This window comes from Loxodonta africana, chromosome 3, assembly GCF_030014295.1.
Source record: "Loxodonta africana isolate mLoxAfr1 chromosome 3, mLoxAfr1.hap2, whole genome shotgun sequence".
NCBI classification, from domain to species: Eukaryota; Metazoa; Chordata; class Mammalia; order Proboscidea; family Elephantidae; genus Loxodonta; species Loxodonta africana.
The window spans coordinates 205,843,657-205,860,823 of NC_087344.1; positions in this window are offsets into that span (position 1 = coordinate 205,843,657).

Here is a 17,167-nt window from a genome sequence, read left to right on the forward strand (position 1 = left end):
TGGTCCCTCATACAGCAAAGACACTAAAAAAACAAGTGAATCAATAATATATGACAATCTAGGAGCCCTGAACATCAAAGGCAAAGTTGCGGAATTGGACTGAGTGGGAAGGAGAGGGAGAGATGGTTCAGAAGCAGCAAGGAGTCACCAGACCTGACCCAATTCCACTGGAGCAAGTGCAGTGAGACAAGCAGTGGCATTCAGGACTCATTTTCCACATCAGGAAAGACCAAGCAGCAAAGCATTCACTCACACCTCCAGAATTAGTGAAAAGTGGCACTCCTGGCAAAAGTACTTGCATCTAATCTACCGTGCAGACCAAAAAACATTGCTTTGGGAAAATACTGTCTCCCGTTTAACAAACACCTCCCAACTCTGCACCAGGTCCCAAACCAGCTTCAGTGATAGCGACTTTCCCTGGGCTGGAAGTAGGACCTGTCTTATGCCATGAGCCATCTTCCTGTTCTTGGAGAAGGAACAAATTAACAAACAGGAAAAAACAATCTGCCAGTTCCCCTAAGCAGGGAACTCAGGGCAGAAACAGCTCCTTTGCCTAGGCACAGGAATAAGTGGTCCACAGAATTCAAATGCCTTTCACCTCTGCGTAGACCTACATGGGCCCATTTCAACAGCATATGCCCTCATTAGCACAGTACAACAGGGTGTATTCCTGAAGTCTGACTTCAACTGCTTCAGCTATATGGTGGAGAGGTAGGTTCATGAGGTTTGACATCACTCTGCCTATTAAGCGGGGTGCTCACCTACCCACATCAGGGACCTGAGGACTGGTGGCTTCACCCACACCACCTCACCATCCTCGAGAGGGTTCAAGGATAAGTGGTGCTTCCCAGTCCTTACAGTCAAAAGCACTGGGTGCCCATAGTTCAGCTGGAAAACCCACCCACTGAGGCACCCTAAGGAACAGGGACATGCTTTCCTCACAGACACTCAGGGGTGGTTGTCAGTCCCCTGCCTTTCTCAGAGCATGACCCCCTACTGCAGCCAGATACTTATGCCTACACCAATCACCCCTGCTCATCTAAGACTCTAGGTGAGAGTCTGCACCACACACTTGTTAACCAACTGCCTGGACACCTAAGCTGAATCCATACAAGAAAAGTAAATGCACTCCTGGGCTCATATACCTAGTAACAGCTCCAACAACCTGGTGATAGGATGTTAGAGCTTCAACGGTGCCAATAATCAAACTAGCTCACTCAAGCAGCCTATTTGGTCATGTCGAAAAAAAAATGAAACAAGAAGCTAGGACACAGTAAGCAAACATAAAATAAATAAAACAATAACTTATTGATGACACAGAGACAACAATAGATATAAATTCACACAAAGAGGTAGACCGTGATGGCTTCAGCAAGCTCCCAAAACAAAGAGTCAGGAAATCTTCCAGGGGAAGAGAATTTCCCGGAACTACCAGAGATAGTCTACAAAAAATTAATACACAGAAATCTTCAAGAGATCAGGAAGGAGATAAGGCAAAACACGGAACAAACCAAGGAACACGCAGACACAGCATTAGAGGAACTTAAGAAGATTAGAGAAGAGCATAACGACAAATTTAATAGGCTGCAAGAATCCATACAGAGACAGCAAATGGAAATTCAAAATATTAACAGCAAAATTTCAGAATTAGACAACTCAATAGAAAGTCATAGCAGCAGAATTGAGGCAATGGAAGTAAGAATTAGTGACATTGAAGACAAAGCACTTGACGCCAACATATTTGAGGAAAAATCAGATAAAAGAATTTTAAAAAATGAAGAAACCCTAAGAATCACATGGGGCTCTATCAAGAGAAATAACCTACGAGTGATTGGAGTACCAGAACAGGGGAGGATAACAGAAAATACAGAGAGAATTGGTGAAGATTTGTTGGCAGAAAACTTCCCCGATATCATGAAAGATGAGAAGATATCTAACCAAGATGCACATCAAACCCCACACAAGGTAGATCCCAAAAGAAAGTCATCAAGACATATTTTACCCAGACTTCCCAAAATCAAAGATAAAGAGAATTTTAAGAGCAGCTAGGCATAAACAAAAAGTCGTCTACAAAGGAGAGTTGATAAGACTAAGCTCGGACTACTCAGCAGAAACCATGCAGGCAAGAAGGCAATGGAATGACATATATAAAGACTTGAAGGAAAAAAATTGCTAACCAAGAATCATATACCCAGCAAAACTGTTTCTCAAATATGAAGGCGAAATTAGGACATTTCCAGATAAGCAGAAGTTTAGGGGATTTGCAAACATCCAAACCAAAATTATAAGAAATACTAAAGGCAGTTCTCTGGTTAGAAAATCAATAACATCAGGTAACAAACCAAGACTAGAACACAGGACAGGGCAGTCAAATATCAACCCACATAGGGAAATCTCAAAAATGAATCAAAGCTATAACGCTCAAAACAGGGAATCAGAAACATCATTATATAAAAGATGACAACATTAAAACAAAAAAGAGGGATTAAAAAATGTAGTCATAGCTCTTTCATATTGAGAGGAAGTCAAGGCAATATAAAGAAATAAAAGTTTGGTTTAAGCTTAGAAAAATAGGTGTAAATACTAAAGGTAACCACAAAGGAAACTGACATTCCTACACGGCAAAATAAAAACCAAGAAAAACTTAAAGACTCAGCAAATACAAAACCAACAACAATGAAAAAGAAGAAAAGACAATATATAAAGAAAAATGACTCAGCACAGAAAATTAAGTGGAAAAAAGAAACAGCCAACAACACACACACACACACACACACGCAAAGACGTCAAAATGACGACACTAAACTCATACCTATCAATAATTAAGCTGAATGTAAATGGACTAAATGCACCAATAAAAACACAGTGAGTGGCCTCATGGATTAAAAAAAACATGATCTGTCTATGCTGCCTAAAGGAGACAAACCTTTGACTTAAAGACACAAATGAACTAAAACTCAAAGGATGGAAAAAAAAATATATCAAGCAAACAACAATCAAAAACAAGCAGGATACAAAGAAAACTACAGTACACTTCTGCAAGAAACCAAAAGAGACTTACATAAGTGTAAGAACATAGGAAGACTTAACATTATAAAAATGTCTATTCTACCAAAAGCAATCTATACATTTAATGCAATTCCAATCCAAATCCCAACGACATTCTTTAATGAGATGGGGAAACAAATCACCAATTTCATATGGAAGGGAAAGAGGCCCGGATATATAAGGCATTACTGAAAAAGAAGAACAAAGTGGGAGGCCTTACTTTACCTGATTTTAGAACCTATTATACTGCCACAGTAGTCAAAACAGCCTGGTACTGGTACAACAACAGATATATGGACCAATGGAACAGAATTGAGAATCCAGACATAAATTCATCTACATATGACCAGTTGATATTTGACAAAGGCCCCAAAACAGTTAAATGGGGGAAAAGACAGTCTTTTAAACAAATGGTGCTGGTGTAACTGGATATCCACCTGCAAAAAAATGAAACAAGACTCATACCTCACTCCATGTACAAAAACTAATTCAAAATGGATCAAAGACCTAAGTATAAAACCTAAAATGATAAAGATCATGGAAGAAAAAATAGGGACTACGTTAGGAGCCCTAATACATGGCATAAACAGTATACAAAACATTGTAAAGAACATAGAAGAGAAACTAGATAACTGGGAGCTCCTAAAAATCAAACACTTACGCTCATCCAAAGACTTCACCAAAAGAGTAAAAAGACTACCTACAGACTGGGAAAAAGTTTTTAGCTATGACATTTCTGATCAGTGCCTGATCTCTAAAATCTACATGATACTGCAAAAACTCAACTGCAAAAAGACAAATAAACCAATTAAAAAATGGGCAAAAGATATGAATAGACACTTCACTAAAGAAGACATTCAGGTAGCTAAAAGATATATGAGGAAATGTTCACAATCATTACCCATCAGAGAAATGCAGATCAAAAGTACAATGAGATTTCATCTCACTACAACAAGGCTGTCATTAATCCAAAAAACACAAAATAATAAATGTTGGTGAGGCTGTGGAGAGAATGGAACACTTCTACACTGCTGGTGGGAATGTCAAATGGTTCAACCACTTTGGAAATCAATTTGGCACTTCCTTAAAAAGCTAGAAATAGAACTACCATACGATCCAGCAATCCCATTCCTTGGAATATATCCTAGAGAAATAAGAGCCTTTACACGAACAGATATATGCACACCCATGTTTATTGCAGCACTGTTTACAATAGCAAAAAGATGGAAGCAACCAAGGTGTCCATCAACGGATGAATGGATAAATAAATTATGGCATATTCACACAATGGAATGCTACGCATCGATAAAGAACAGTGAGGAATCTGTGAAACATTTCATAACATGGAGGAACCTGGAAGGCATTATGCTAAGTGAAATTAGTCAGTTGCAAAAGGAAAAATATTGTATAAGACCACTATTAAAAGAACTTGAGAAATAGTTTAAACAGAGAAGAAAACATTCTTCTGTGGTTACGAGAAGGGGGAGGGAGTGAGGTGGGAGAGGGGTATTCACTAATTAGATAGTAGATAAGAACTACTTTAGGTGAAGGGAAAGACAGCACACAATACAGGGGAGGTCAGCACAATTGGACTAAACCAAAAGCAAAGAAGTTTCCTGAATAAACTGAATGCTTCGAAGGCCAGCGTAGCAGGGGCAGGGGTCTGGGGACCATGGTTTCAGGGAACATCTAAGTCAACTGGCATAATAAAGTCTATTAACAAAACATTCTGCATCTCACTTTGAAGAGTGGCATCTGGGGTCTTAAACGCAAACAAGCAACCATCTAAGATGCATCAATTGGTCTCAACCCACCTGCATCAAAGAATGAAGATCACCAAGGACAAAAGATGATTATGAGCCCAAGAGACAGAAAGGGCCACATGAACCAGTGACTACATCATCATGAGACCAGAAGAACTAGATGGTGCCCAGCTACAACTGATGACTGCCCTGACAGGGAACACAACAGAGAACCCCTGAGGGAGCAGAGGAGCAGTGGGATGCAGACCCCAAATTCTTATAAGACCAGACTTAATGGTCTGACTGAAACTGGAAGGACCCCGGTGGTCATGGCCCCCAGACCTCCTGTTGCCCCAGGACAGGAACCATTCCCGAAGCCAACTCTTCAGACAGGGATTGGGCTGGACAATGGGATGGAGAGGAATGCTGGTGAGGAGTGAGCTTCTTGGATCAGGTGGACACTTGAGACTAGGTTGGCATCTCCTGCCTGGAAGGGAGATGAGAGGGTGGAGGGGGTTAGAAGCTGGCAAAAAGGACACGAAAAGAGAGTGGAGGAAAAGAGCAGGCTGTCTCATTAGGGGGAGAGTAACTGGGAGTGTGTAGTAAGGTGTATATGGGTTTTTGTGTGAGAAACTGACTTGATTTGTAAATTTTCACTTAAAGCACAATAAAAATTATTTTTAAAAAAACAAGCAGGTGTGGCAATATTAACTTCTGACAAAATAGACTTTAAAGCAAAATCCACTGCAAAGAATAAGGAAGGATGCTATATAATGATTAAAGGGTCAATATACGAGGAGGATATAATCATAATAAATATTTACACACTCAACGAGAGGACTCAAAATACAAACTCTAACAGCATTAAAAAGAGAGATAGACAGCTCCACAATAATAGTAGGAGACTTCAACACACCACTTTCAGAGGACAAAACAGAAAGAAGCTCAGTAAACACATGGAAGATCTAAATGCCACAATCAACCACTTGACCTCATAGACATACACAGAACACTCCACCCAACAGCAAGCAAGTATACTTTCTTTTCCAACTCACATCAAACATTCTTCAGAATAGACCCCATATTAGGTCATAAAGCAAGCCTTAGCAGAATCCAAAACATCGAAATATTACAAAGCATCTTTTCTGACTATAAAACCATAAAAGTAGAAATCAATAATAGAAAAAGCAAGGGAAAAAATCAAAAACATGGAAACTGAACACCTAGCTCAAAAACTACTGGGTTATAGAAGAAATTAAGGACGGAATAAAGAAAGTAATAGAATCAAATGAGAATGAAAACTCTTCCTACCAGAACTTTTGGGACCCAGCAAAAGCAGTGCTCAGAGGTCAATTTATAGCAATAAATGCACACATCCAAAAAGAAGAAAAGGCCAAAATCAAAGAATTATCCCTACAACTTGAACAAATAGAGGGCAGCAAAAGAAGCCCTTGGGCACAAGAAGAAAGCAAATGATAAAAGTCAGAGCAAAATTAAATGAAATAGAGTATAGAAAAAAAAATTGAAAGCGTTAACAAGACCAAAAGCTGGTTCTTTGAAAAGATCAACAATATCAATAAACCACTAGGCAAACTGACAAAAGAAAAACAGGAGAGGAAGCAAAAAACCTGAATAAGAAATGAGATGGCCGATATCACAACAGACCCATCTGAAATTAAAAGAATCGTAACAGAATACTATGAAAAATTGTACTCTAACAAATTTGAAAACCTAGAGGAAACGGACAAATTTCTAGAAACAGACTACCTACCTAAACTAACACAAGCAGAGGTAGAACAACTAAATAAACCCATAACAAAACAAGACATTGGAAAGGTAATTTAAAAGCTCCTGCCTCCCCCCCCCCTCAAAAAAACCCTGGCTTCACTGGAGAATTCTACCAAACTTTCAGAGAAGAGTTAACACTACTACTACAAAGGTACTTCAGAGCATAGAAAAGGATGGGATACTACCAAACTCATTCTATGAAGCCAGCATATCCCTGATAGCAACACCAGGTAAAGACACCACAAAAAAAGAAAATTACAGACCTATATCCCTCATGAACTTAGATGCAAAAATCCTCGACAGAATTCTAGCCAGTAGAATTCAATAACATACAAAAAGAATAATTCACATGACCAAGTGGGATTCATACCAGGTATGCAGGAATAGATTAACATTAGAAAAACAATCAATGTAACCCATCATCATATAAATAAAACAAAAGACGAGAACCACATGATCTTATCAATTGATGCAGAAAAGGCATTTGACAAAGTTCAACACCCATTCATGACAAAAACTTTCAGCAAAATAGAATAGAAGGGAAGTTCCTTAACATAATAAAGGGCATTTATATAAAGCCAGCTCCAACATCATCCTAAATGAAGACAGTCTGAAAGCATTCCCCTTGAGAACGGGAACCAGAGAAGGATACCCTTTATCACCACTCTTATTCAACATTATGCTTGAGGTCCTAGCCAGAGCAGTTAAACCCCCCCAAAAAAAACCCAATGCCGCCGAGTCGCTTCCAACTCTTAGCGACCCTGTAGGATAGAGTAGAACTGCCCCGTAGAGTTTCCAAGGAGTAGGCTAGAAAAATAAATAAAGCACATCCAAATTGGTAAGGAAGAAGTAAAAGTATCTCTATTTGCAGAGAATACGATCTTATACAGAGAAAACCCTAAAGAATCCTCAAGAAAATACTGGAATTAGTAAAAGAGTTCAGCAAAGTATCAGGATACAAGATAAACATACAAAAATCAATTGGATTCCTCTACACCAACAAAGAGAATGTCGAAGGGGAAATCACCAAATCCATACCATTTACAATAGCCCCCAAGAAGATAAGATACATAGGAAAAAATCTAAGCAGAAACGTAAAAGAATGATACAAAGAAATCTACAGGACACTACTGCAAGAAACCAAAAGAGACCTACGTAAGTGGAAAAACATGTCTTGCTCATGGATAGGAAGACTCAATATTTTTTAAAAATGTCTATTCTTTTTTATTCTATCCAAAGCTATCTATAGATAAAATGCAACCCCAATCCAAATTCCAATGGCATTTTTTAATGAGATGTAGAAAAAAATCACCAACTTCATACGGAAAGGGAAGAGGCCTCATATAAGTAAAGCATTACTGACAAAGAAGAACAAAGTGGGAGGCCTCGCACTACCTGACTTTAGAACCTATTATACCGACACAGTAATCAAAACAGCCTGGTACTGGTACAGCAGATACATAGACCAATGGAACAGAACTGAGAATCCAGACATAAATTCATCCACATATGAGCAGCTAATATTTGACAAAGGCCCAAACTCTGTTAAATGCGGAAAAGACAATGTCTTTAACAAATGGTGCTGGTGTAACTGGATATCCATCTGCAAAAAAATGAAACAAGACCCGTATCTTACACCATGCACAAAAACTAACTCAAAATGGATCAAAGACCTAAATATAAAATCTAAAATGATAAAGATCATGGAAGAAAAAATAGGGACAATGCTAGAAGCCCTCATACATGGCATAAACAGTATATAAAACATTACTAACAATGCACAAACACCAGAAGAGAAACTAGATAACTGGGAGCTCCTAAAAATCAAATGCTTATGCTCATCCAAAGACTTCAACAAAAAAGTGAAAAGACAACCTACAGACTCGGAAGAAAATTTTGAATGACATATCTGATCAGCAACTAATCACTAAAATCTGCAAGGTAACTGCAAAACCTCAACAACAAAAAGACAAATAATCCAATTAAAAAATGGGCAAAGGATATGGACAGGCACTTCACCCAAGAAGACATTCAGGTGCCTACCAGATACACGAGGAAATGCTCACAATCATTAGCCGTTAGAGAAATGCAAATCAAAATGTCAATGAGATACCATCACACCCCAAAAAGACTGGCATTAATCCAAAAAACACAAAAAAATAAGTGTTGGAAAGGTTGTGGAGAGACTGGAACACTTATACACTGCTGGTGAGAATGTAAATGGTACAACCACTTTGGAAATCAATTTTGAAAGGTCTTAAAAATCTAGAAATAGAAGTACCATATGATCCAGCAATCCCACTCCTTGGAATATATCCCAGAGAAATAAGAGCCCTCACACAAATAGGTATATGCATACCCATGTTAACTGCAGCAAAAAGATGGAAACAACCAAGATGCACATCAACAGATGAATAGATAAACAAATTATGGCATATTCACACAATGGAATACTATGCACCGATAAAGAACAATGATGAATCCATGAAACATCTCATAACATGGAGGAATCTGGAAAGCATTATGCTGAGTGAAATTAGTCAGTCGCAAAAGGACAAATATTATGTGAGACCACTATTATAAGAACTCAAGAAAAGGTTTAAACACAGAAGAAAGCATTCTCTGATGTTTATGAGGGTAGGGGAGAGGGAGGGGGTATTCACTAATTAGATAGTAAACAAGAATTATTTTAGATGAAGGGAAGGACAACCCACAATACAGGGGAAGTCAGCATAACTGGACTAATCCAAAAGCTAAGAAGGTCCCTGAATACAACCAAATACTTCGAGAGGCAGAGTAGAAGGGGTGGGGGTCTGGGGACCACGGTTTCAGGGGACATCTGGGTCAATTGGCATAAACAAAGTATGTTAGGAAAATATTCTGCATCCCGCTTTGGTGAGTGGTGTCTGGGGTCTTAAACACTAGCAAGCGGCCATCTAAGATGCATCAGTTGGTCTCAACCCACCTGGAGCAAGGGAAATAAGAACACCAAAGACACAAGGAAAATATGAGCCCAGGAGGCAGAAACAGCCACATAAACCAGAGACTCTATCAGCCTGAGACGAGAAGAACTAGATGGTGCCTGGGTACATCTGATGACTGCCCTGACAGGGAATACAACAGAGAATCCCTGATGGAGCAGGAGGAAAGTGGGATGCAGACCTTAAATTCTAGCAAAAAGACCAGACTTAATGATCTGACTGAGACTGAGAGGCCCCAGAGGTCATGGCCCTTGGACTCTCTGTTAGCCCAAAACTAAAACCATTCCCAAAGCCAACTCTTCAGACAAAGATGAAATTGGACTATACGACAGAAAATGATACTAGTGAGGAGTGTACTTTTAACTCAAGTAGACCCATGAGACCTTGTAGGCAGCTCCTGTCTGCAGGCGAGACGAGAAGTCAGAGGGGGACAGGAGCTGCTTGAATGGACACAGGAAATACAGGGTGAAGCAAAGGAATGTGCTGTACATTGTAGGGAGAGCAACTAGGGTCACATAACAATCTGTATATAAGTTTTTGTATGAGAATCTTACTTGAATTGTAAACTTTCACTTAAAGCACAATTTCAAAAAAATAGGTACAAAGTTTACTAGCCAGTTTAACTCTCTCCCCCTTGCTCCAAGCTATTATGATGGGTGATCATCATAGAGTTAAAACCGTGAGGGTCTGAAGCAAAGGAGTGTTCATGCAGAGTAGCTTAGTGTTTGCTTCCCTTGTTTTAACACTGTGGTAATCTCCTTTCCTAACAGGATACGACAATGCAGAGGGATAAAACAGGTTAATAAAATTTATACTTCAAATTGTACTAAGTAATCAGAAAAGTAGAAATGAATGTCAGGAGGCACCGTCTTACACCATCAGACTACATAAAGAAGAGGGAGCACGGCCAGCACTCTCCAACTGCTGATGGAGTGTTAGTTCTTATCACCCCTTTGGAGGGCAATTCGGTGACATCTACTAACAAAGAGGGGTCCTGGTGGTGCACTGGTTAAGAGCTCAGGCTGCTAACCAAAAGGGCAGCAGTTCGAATCCACCAGCTGCCCCATGGAAACCCTGTGGGTCAGTTCTACTCTGTCCTATAGGGTCGCTATGAGTTGGAATCAACTCAACGGCAAGGGGTTTGGTTTTAGTACTAATGAGGAGGCAACACCCTTGGAGCCAGCAATTCTACTCTTCACACATGGTTGCAGGAGGCTTTCAAGCTTGTTCATTGCAGCGCTGCTTGTAGAAGCAATGAGTTAAAAATGTATGAATAAATTGTGGAGAATGTGACAAGGGGTAACATCAGCAGAGACAATGAGTGAGCTACTTGTACTAACAAAATTTAAAAAGCAAATTGAAGAATCATGTGTGCAGTAGAAAATCATAATCAATACCATATTTGGTTTATAGATGCATTCATATGTAATAAAGATATTAAAGCAAGCCTAAAACAATGAACATGAAATTGAGGGTAGTGATTATCTCTGAGGAAGAACTGCAGGGAATGAATCAGGGTGAAGGTTTTTGGTGTAAAAACATCTTAAGATCTGAAATGTGTTGTGTGGATTTGTTAAGACTTGTTTTTAAAATTGCTTTATTTTCCCATATGTTTGAAATATTTCGTAGTTGAAAATACAAGTTCAGCCCCTCTTTCCTGCTCCCGTGTTTGCACCATCCTCCCTCATCTGATGCCTTGACAGTCCTGCTTCCCATACCTTGTCCCTGCCACCTTCCTGTGTGAGCAGTGCTGGTTTAGTTTTGCTTTTTGTCAGGGTGCTCTTCCCCAAGTTGGTACGTATTTTGTAATATTGGAACTGGCTCCAGGATTTATTTATGCCATGGGCAAAAATAATTTCTCTTTTCTGAGAGACATGTCACAGCTCTGGAATTTCTTCAGAGTGAAGAGCCAGAGATCAAGCCAGCTAGTTCTAGGCCTGCACACAAGTCCCCACACCTCTGGAAGGCAGATGGAGAGCGAATGGCCCAGCCCAGGAGGAGAAGGAAACCCCAGCAAAGCTCAGCTTTGGAACTGCCCCTCCTCTAATCAACTTTGCTGCCAGGGTGTCTTAGGCATCTAGTGCTGCTATAACAGAAGCAAAACGAATGGACGGCTTTTTTGTTTCCTCGCAGTTTAGGAGGCTAAAAGGTCAAATTCAGTGTGCCAGCTTGCAGTTTGGAAAGATTTCTCTCTGTGGGATCTGGGGGAAGGTCTGTCCATCAGCACAGCCTTTTCTCAGCCATGCAGGGCAAGTGTTACAAAGCTCTTTAGCACCTCCAATAAGTGCTCAAAGACACCCCACTCCGCCAGGAAGCCTCCCCCCCTAAGGCACACAACTCTCTCTTGCTCCGTGGGGCATTTCCCACACCATCTCTTGCTGGTCTTCTGCCACCTTCTCACTGTCTTGCACCATCTCCAGTGTTACAGCTTTCTTTCTGTCTCCTGGTTCTAGAAGGTTCTCAGCACAGAGACCCTGGGTCTAAAGGACGTGCTCTGCCTCCATTTCTTCTTCTTGGTGATATTGAGGTCCCCATCTCTGCTTGCTTCTCTCTGCTTTTTTCTCTTGTAAAAAGGTGGGACTCAAGTAAGGACATGACTTGAATAAGGGTGGTAAGAGTGGTGACTGGGGTCAGGGTGGAGACTTGAGTCACATCCTCTAGTAAGGTGGTGACTCAAGATACATTCCACCCAAATCCTGCCTTATTAACATAACGGACAAAAAACAAACAAAACAAAACCCTTTGCTGTTGAGTGGATTCCGATTCACAGGAACCCTATAGGACAGAGTAGAACTGCTCCATAGAGTTTCTAAGGAGCTGCTGGTGGATTCAAACTGCTGACCTTTTGGTTAGCAGTCAGGACAACTCACTCCCAAATGGGACCATAACCACAGGCATAGAGACTAGGATTCATAACACATCACAAAATGGAGGATAATAACATCAAATCACAAAATGGAGGACAGCCATACAACACTGGAAATCATGGCCTAGGCAAGTTGACACATATTTTGGGGGCACACAATTCAATCTATAACACGAGGCCAGTGGGATTATAGGACAGGGGTCAGATGGAGGCCACTCTCTGAGAGCTGCCGTCCCTCAGAGCCCAGGATCTGAGCCTGGATAATCTTTGACCAGAGTCCAAATAAACCCCTACACTATTCACCTGTTGTTTCCCCAAGAGGAGACCTCAGGTGAGTTGCGGTAACTCTGGGATGTAATTTAAGGGAGAGCAGCCCCGTCGCTCCCCTTCTCCTCAGCGTGGGGTCCTGGCACAATACTGCTGGTAAAACTTGAAGCTCGTGATCAGCTTCACTTCAGGTGCCCAGGGCCTAGCTTGAGCCACATTCCTCCCCAGGACATAGCTTCACTGTCATGGGCCAGAATCTTAGGGACCCCCTGGGTCAAAGTCCTCTGCGTGGCTCTCAGACAGTGTACCCTCAGGGCAGGCTGGCTTTAAGTAGGTCCAGTGGCCCTTTGGGGACATGGGCATTGTTTTCATGGTGCATGGAGCTGCCCTCCCCTTAAAGAACAGAAAGCCCATAAAATATTAGGGGGACCTGCAATGCTATGCTTCTTTTCTCCCTCTCCCCCTCCCACTCCATATACTTTAAGTAGGTCCAGGGACCCTATGGGAACATGGGTGTTGTTTTCTTGTTGCATGGAGCTGCCTTCCCCTTGAGGAACAGAAAGTCCATTAAATACTGGGGGGATCTATAATGATCTCCTTTTCTCCTCCCCCTCCACACACTTTTGGAAGAATATTGCTAATTCCTTTTGCCTTTTCTGACGTACACTTTGATGTACCTCAGACACCTGCTGGTTGGATGGCCCTAATTCACTTTCCAGCCCCAGGCAGAAATAGTCAGATCAGCCTTTACTCCTTCTTTCATTCTTGACCCTCTGAGGACTCAGCAGGACCCTTTTGCACATAGCCCCTACTGCACTGGATGTGTTCCAACCATGGCCCACATAGTCAAGCTCAGATGCCGAGGGTATGAAAGAAATCAGGATGAGCCTTAGAAAAAACAAGCCTGGGGCCTATAAGAAAATAACCTGGCAAGCAACTTTGCCCCTTTCTTACTGGACCTGTGGAACTGTGCCGGTGCAGGGAGCGGGGGGTTCAGATTGGGGCTGGGATGAGCGTACAGAGCTGGGCTGGGTTGAGGGGTGCAGAATTGGGCTGAGGTGGGGGTGCACAGCTGGGCTGGGGTGAGGGCGCAGAGCTGAGCTGGGGTGGGGGTGCAGAGCTGGACTAGGTTGAGAGGTGTAGAGCTGGCCTGTGGTGAGGGGTGCAGAGCTGAGCTGGGGTGGGGTTGCAGAACTGGGCTGGGGTGGGAGTGCAGAGCTGGGCTGGGGTGGGGGCGAGATCTGGGTTAGGGTGGAAGTGCAGGGCTGTGTGTCCCTCCCCTAGAAGCTGAGCGTGCAGACACAGCTGAGCAGTCCTGAGTTGCTGAGTCCCTCTCCTGCTTGGCGCATAGGGGGCCCACTCTCATTCCTTGCGGTGGCCTCTGGGCCAATTCTTACTGCCAAGGAAAGACAATTACTCTTCGCATCAGAGCAGAGTGTAGGAGTGAAAAACAAACAAAAAGAGCTGCTCACCAAAAGTAGTACAAAGATTCTGGGTGGGAGAGCAGCTTCTGAGGGCCCAGGAGAGTATGCTGGGAGAGGCTGACCTCCCAGTCCGCGTCCTGTCCCTCCCCTTCTGGGCACACTTGGCCTGGGGTCTGTGTGCAGGGCTAGAAGCACTAAGGTTCTGCTCAGCAGCTGTCCCACTGCAGGCCTGGGGTACAGGTGAGGGAATGAAAATGCCAGAAATGGGGAGAGAAGAGGAAGGGACCACAAGATGGGTGACAAAGGATTCCTAGCGGCAGACTCGGAGAAGTTATCATGTATATATGAGAAAAAAGAATAGATCCAGGATAAAGAACTTGTAAATATCAAAAAGAATTTAAAATAGAAAATTCAACATGTGCAAAGACAACTTACTAAAAAGGAAACTTGAATAGTCAAATATTTTTATATACTATTCTATCCTGGCAGCCCTGATGACACAGTGGTTAAGGTCAGCAGTTCAAATCCACCAGCTGCTCCTTGGAAACCCTATGGGGCAGTTCTACTCTGTCCTATAGGGTCGCTATGAGTCAGAATTGACTGGACGGCAACTCGTTTGGAGCCCTGGTGGCACAGTGGTTATGCATTTGGCTGGTAACCAAAAGGTTGACAGTTCAAAACCACCAGCTGCCCCTTAGAAATATTATGGGGCAGTTCTACTCTGCCCTAGAGGGTTGCTATGAATTGGAATTGGCTCAACAACTTTTTTTTTTTTTTTTTTGGTTTTTATTCCATCCTTCAGAATTGTCCCACACCTCTCTCGTTCTCTCTCATGTCCACATATGATCATCTTGAAGTCATGCTGACTCTACCTTCAAGCCAAGTCTAGAGCCTGACCCCTTCTTACTCCTCCTCTGTTTCCTCACCACCATCCTCTCTTACCTCACAGGCCTCCCTGTTTCCACCTTGTCCTCCTAGTGTTTGTTGTCACCAGAGTGGGCTCTCAAACACTGACGTCACAACCTGTTTCCCCTCACTAGGATGTAGGGTCCACAGGGACTCAGAGATCTGTTTTGCTCAACATTGAATTCCAAATGCTGAGAACGATGCCTGAAACATAGCAGGCACTCAATAAACAGTTGTTGAATGAACAGATATCCAGCAAAAAGGCAGGCAGTAGAGTACAATGGCTGAGAGCAGAGACTCTGGAGCTAATCTGTTCACCTGCACCTCTGATTAGCTGCACTATCTTGAGCAAATTACTTAGTCTCTCTGCACCTTGGTTTCCTCTTCTGTAACGTGGAGAGAGCAGTAGCACTGACCTCGTTGGATTGTTCTGAAGATTAAATGAGTTGCTGCATGGAAAGCATTCCCAAACGGTATCTGGCACATAGTAAGCACTCATTAAGTGTTGGCTGGTAATAATAATTAGAAAAATGCAAATCGAAACAGTAAAATTCCATTCCTCACCCATCGTCCTGCCAACACTTTTTAAAATCTACCGTATGAAGGTTTGGCAAAGATGGGAAAGCTGCATTCTCATACACGGCTGGTGGGAGTGTAAATTGGTACTTAGAAAGCCATTGGCCACTTGGCGGTCTCTCTACTTGGAGGTGTAATGTGGAAGAGCTATGGGTCTTCTAAAAGAAAATTAGTGCCCTCTGCCTCAGTGCTATCACCCCCAGCCATAAGCAGTGCACCATACAAGTGTGATTATTTCCTATGTGAGCTAAGGTGTGACAAAGGCTGGGAAGCACCTGCATAGAGAAACTCTCACATAAGTGCAGGAGAAGGCATGTACGTGTGACAGCAGCATAGTCATGGCATTGAAAGATGGACACAGACCTTAATACCCATGGTAGGAGAATGGATACATTGTGCATCTTTATACAATAGAACAGTACACAGATCTGTGAACATTAACATAAATGAACCTCCAAAACATAAAAGTGGGTATAAAAAGAAAGTTGCAGAAATGTCTGTATGGCTTCATTCATTTACTTGACAAATGCTATGTACTAAGTGCTGGAGCTGTAACAAAACAAAGTGCCTACCCTCATGGAGATTACATTCTAGTAGGAGGAGACAGAAGTAAACACACATACATATATGCAGTGATAAAACACAAAACCAAACCAAACTCACTGCCATCGAGTAGATTCCGACTCATAGCAATCCCACGGGTTTTCCAAGGCTGTAAATCTCTACAGAAGCAGACTACCCCATCTTTCTCCCACAGAGCTGCTGGTGGTTTCAAACAGCTGACCTTCCAGTTAGCAGTGGATTGCTTTCACCACTGTGCCACCAGAGCTCCTTATGCAGTGATCAAAAACTCATTGCCGTCTAGTTGATTCCAACTCATAGCAACCCTGTAGGACAGAGTAGAACTGCCCCACAGGGTTTCCAAGGAATGGCTGGTAGATTTAACCTGTCAATCTTTTGGTTAGCAGCCATATTTCTTAACCACAGCCCCGCCAGGGCTCCTTATGCAAAGATAAGTGCTATGAAATAAATAAATAAATAAAGCAAAGCAGGAGAAGGACAATTACATGCATCAATAAACAAAGGAATTAGGAAGGGAATGTGTAACCAAAAAGCAAGGTAAGGAGCGTGACGGGGGCTCCATTTCCACAAGGCTCTCAGTCTCTCACTGACTGCATGGCGTCGGAGCCAAGACCTGAAGGGCACGAGGGGCCCCACCACCTGGGAAGGGCATTCCAGGCAGATGGAACAGCAATGTGCAGGCTGGGGGGAAGAGGAGCCTCGGGTGGGCAGGGAGCATCAGGGAAGGGGGTCAGAGAGGGAGGGAGAGCCCAGATGTAGGCCCTGACTTTTACTCTGAGTGAAATAAAAAGGTCTGGCAGGTTTGAGCACAGAAGTGTAGCTATGACTCTTATTGGTGGGAAACCCACCAGTAGGGACAAGGAGGAAGCAGGGACACAAGGTAGGAGGCCACTGTGCCAGGCCAAGACTAGGGTGGCAGCAGTGGAGGGGTGGGAACTTGTCCCCTCTGCATCCATTTCAGAACAGAGCAGTAGACGGCAGAGCCAT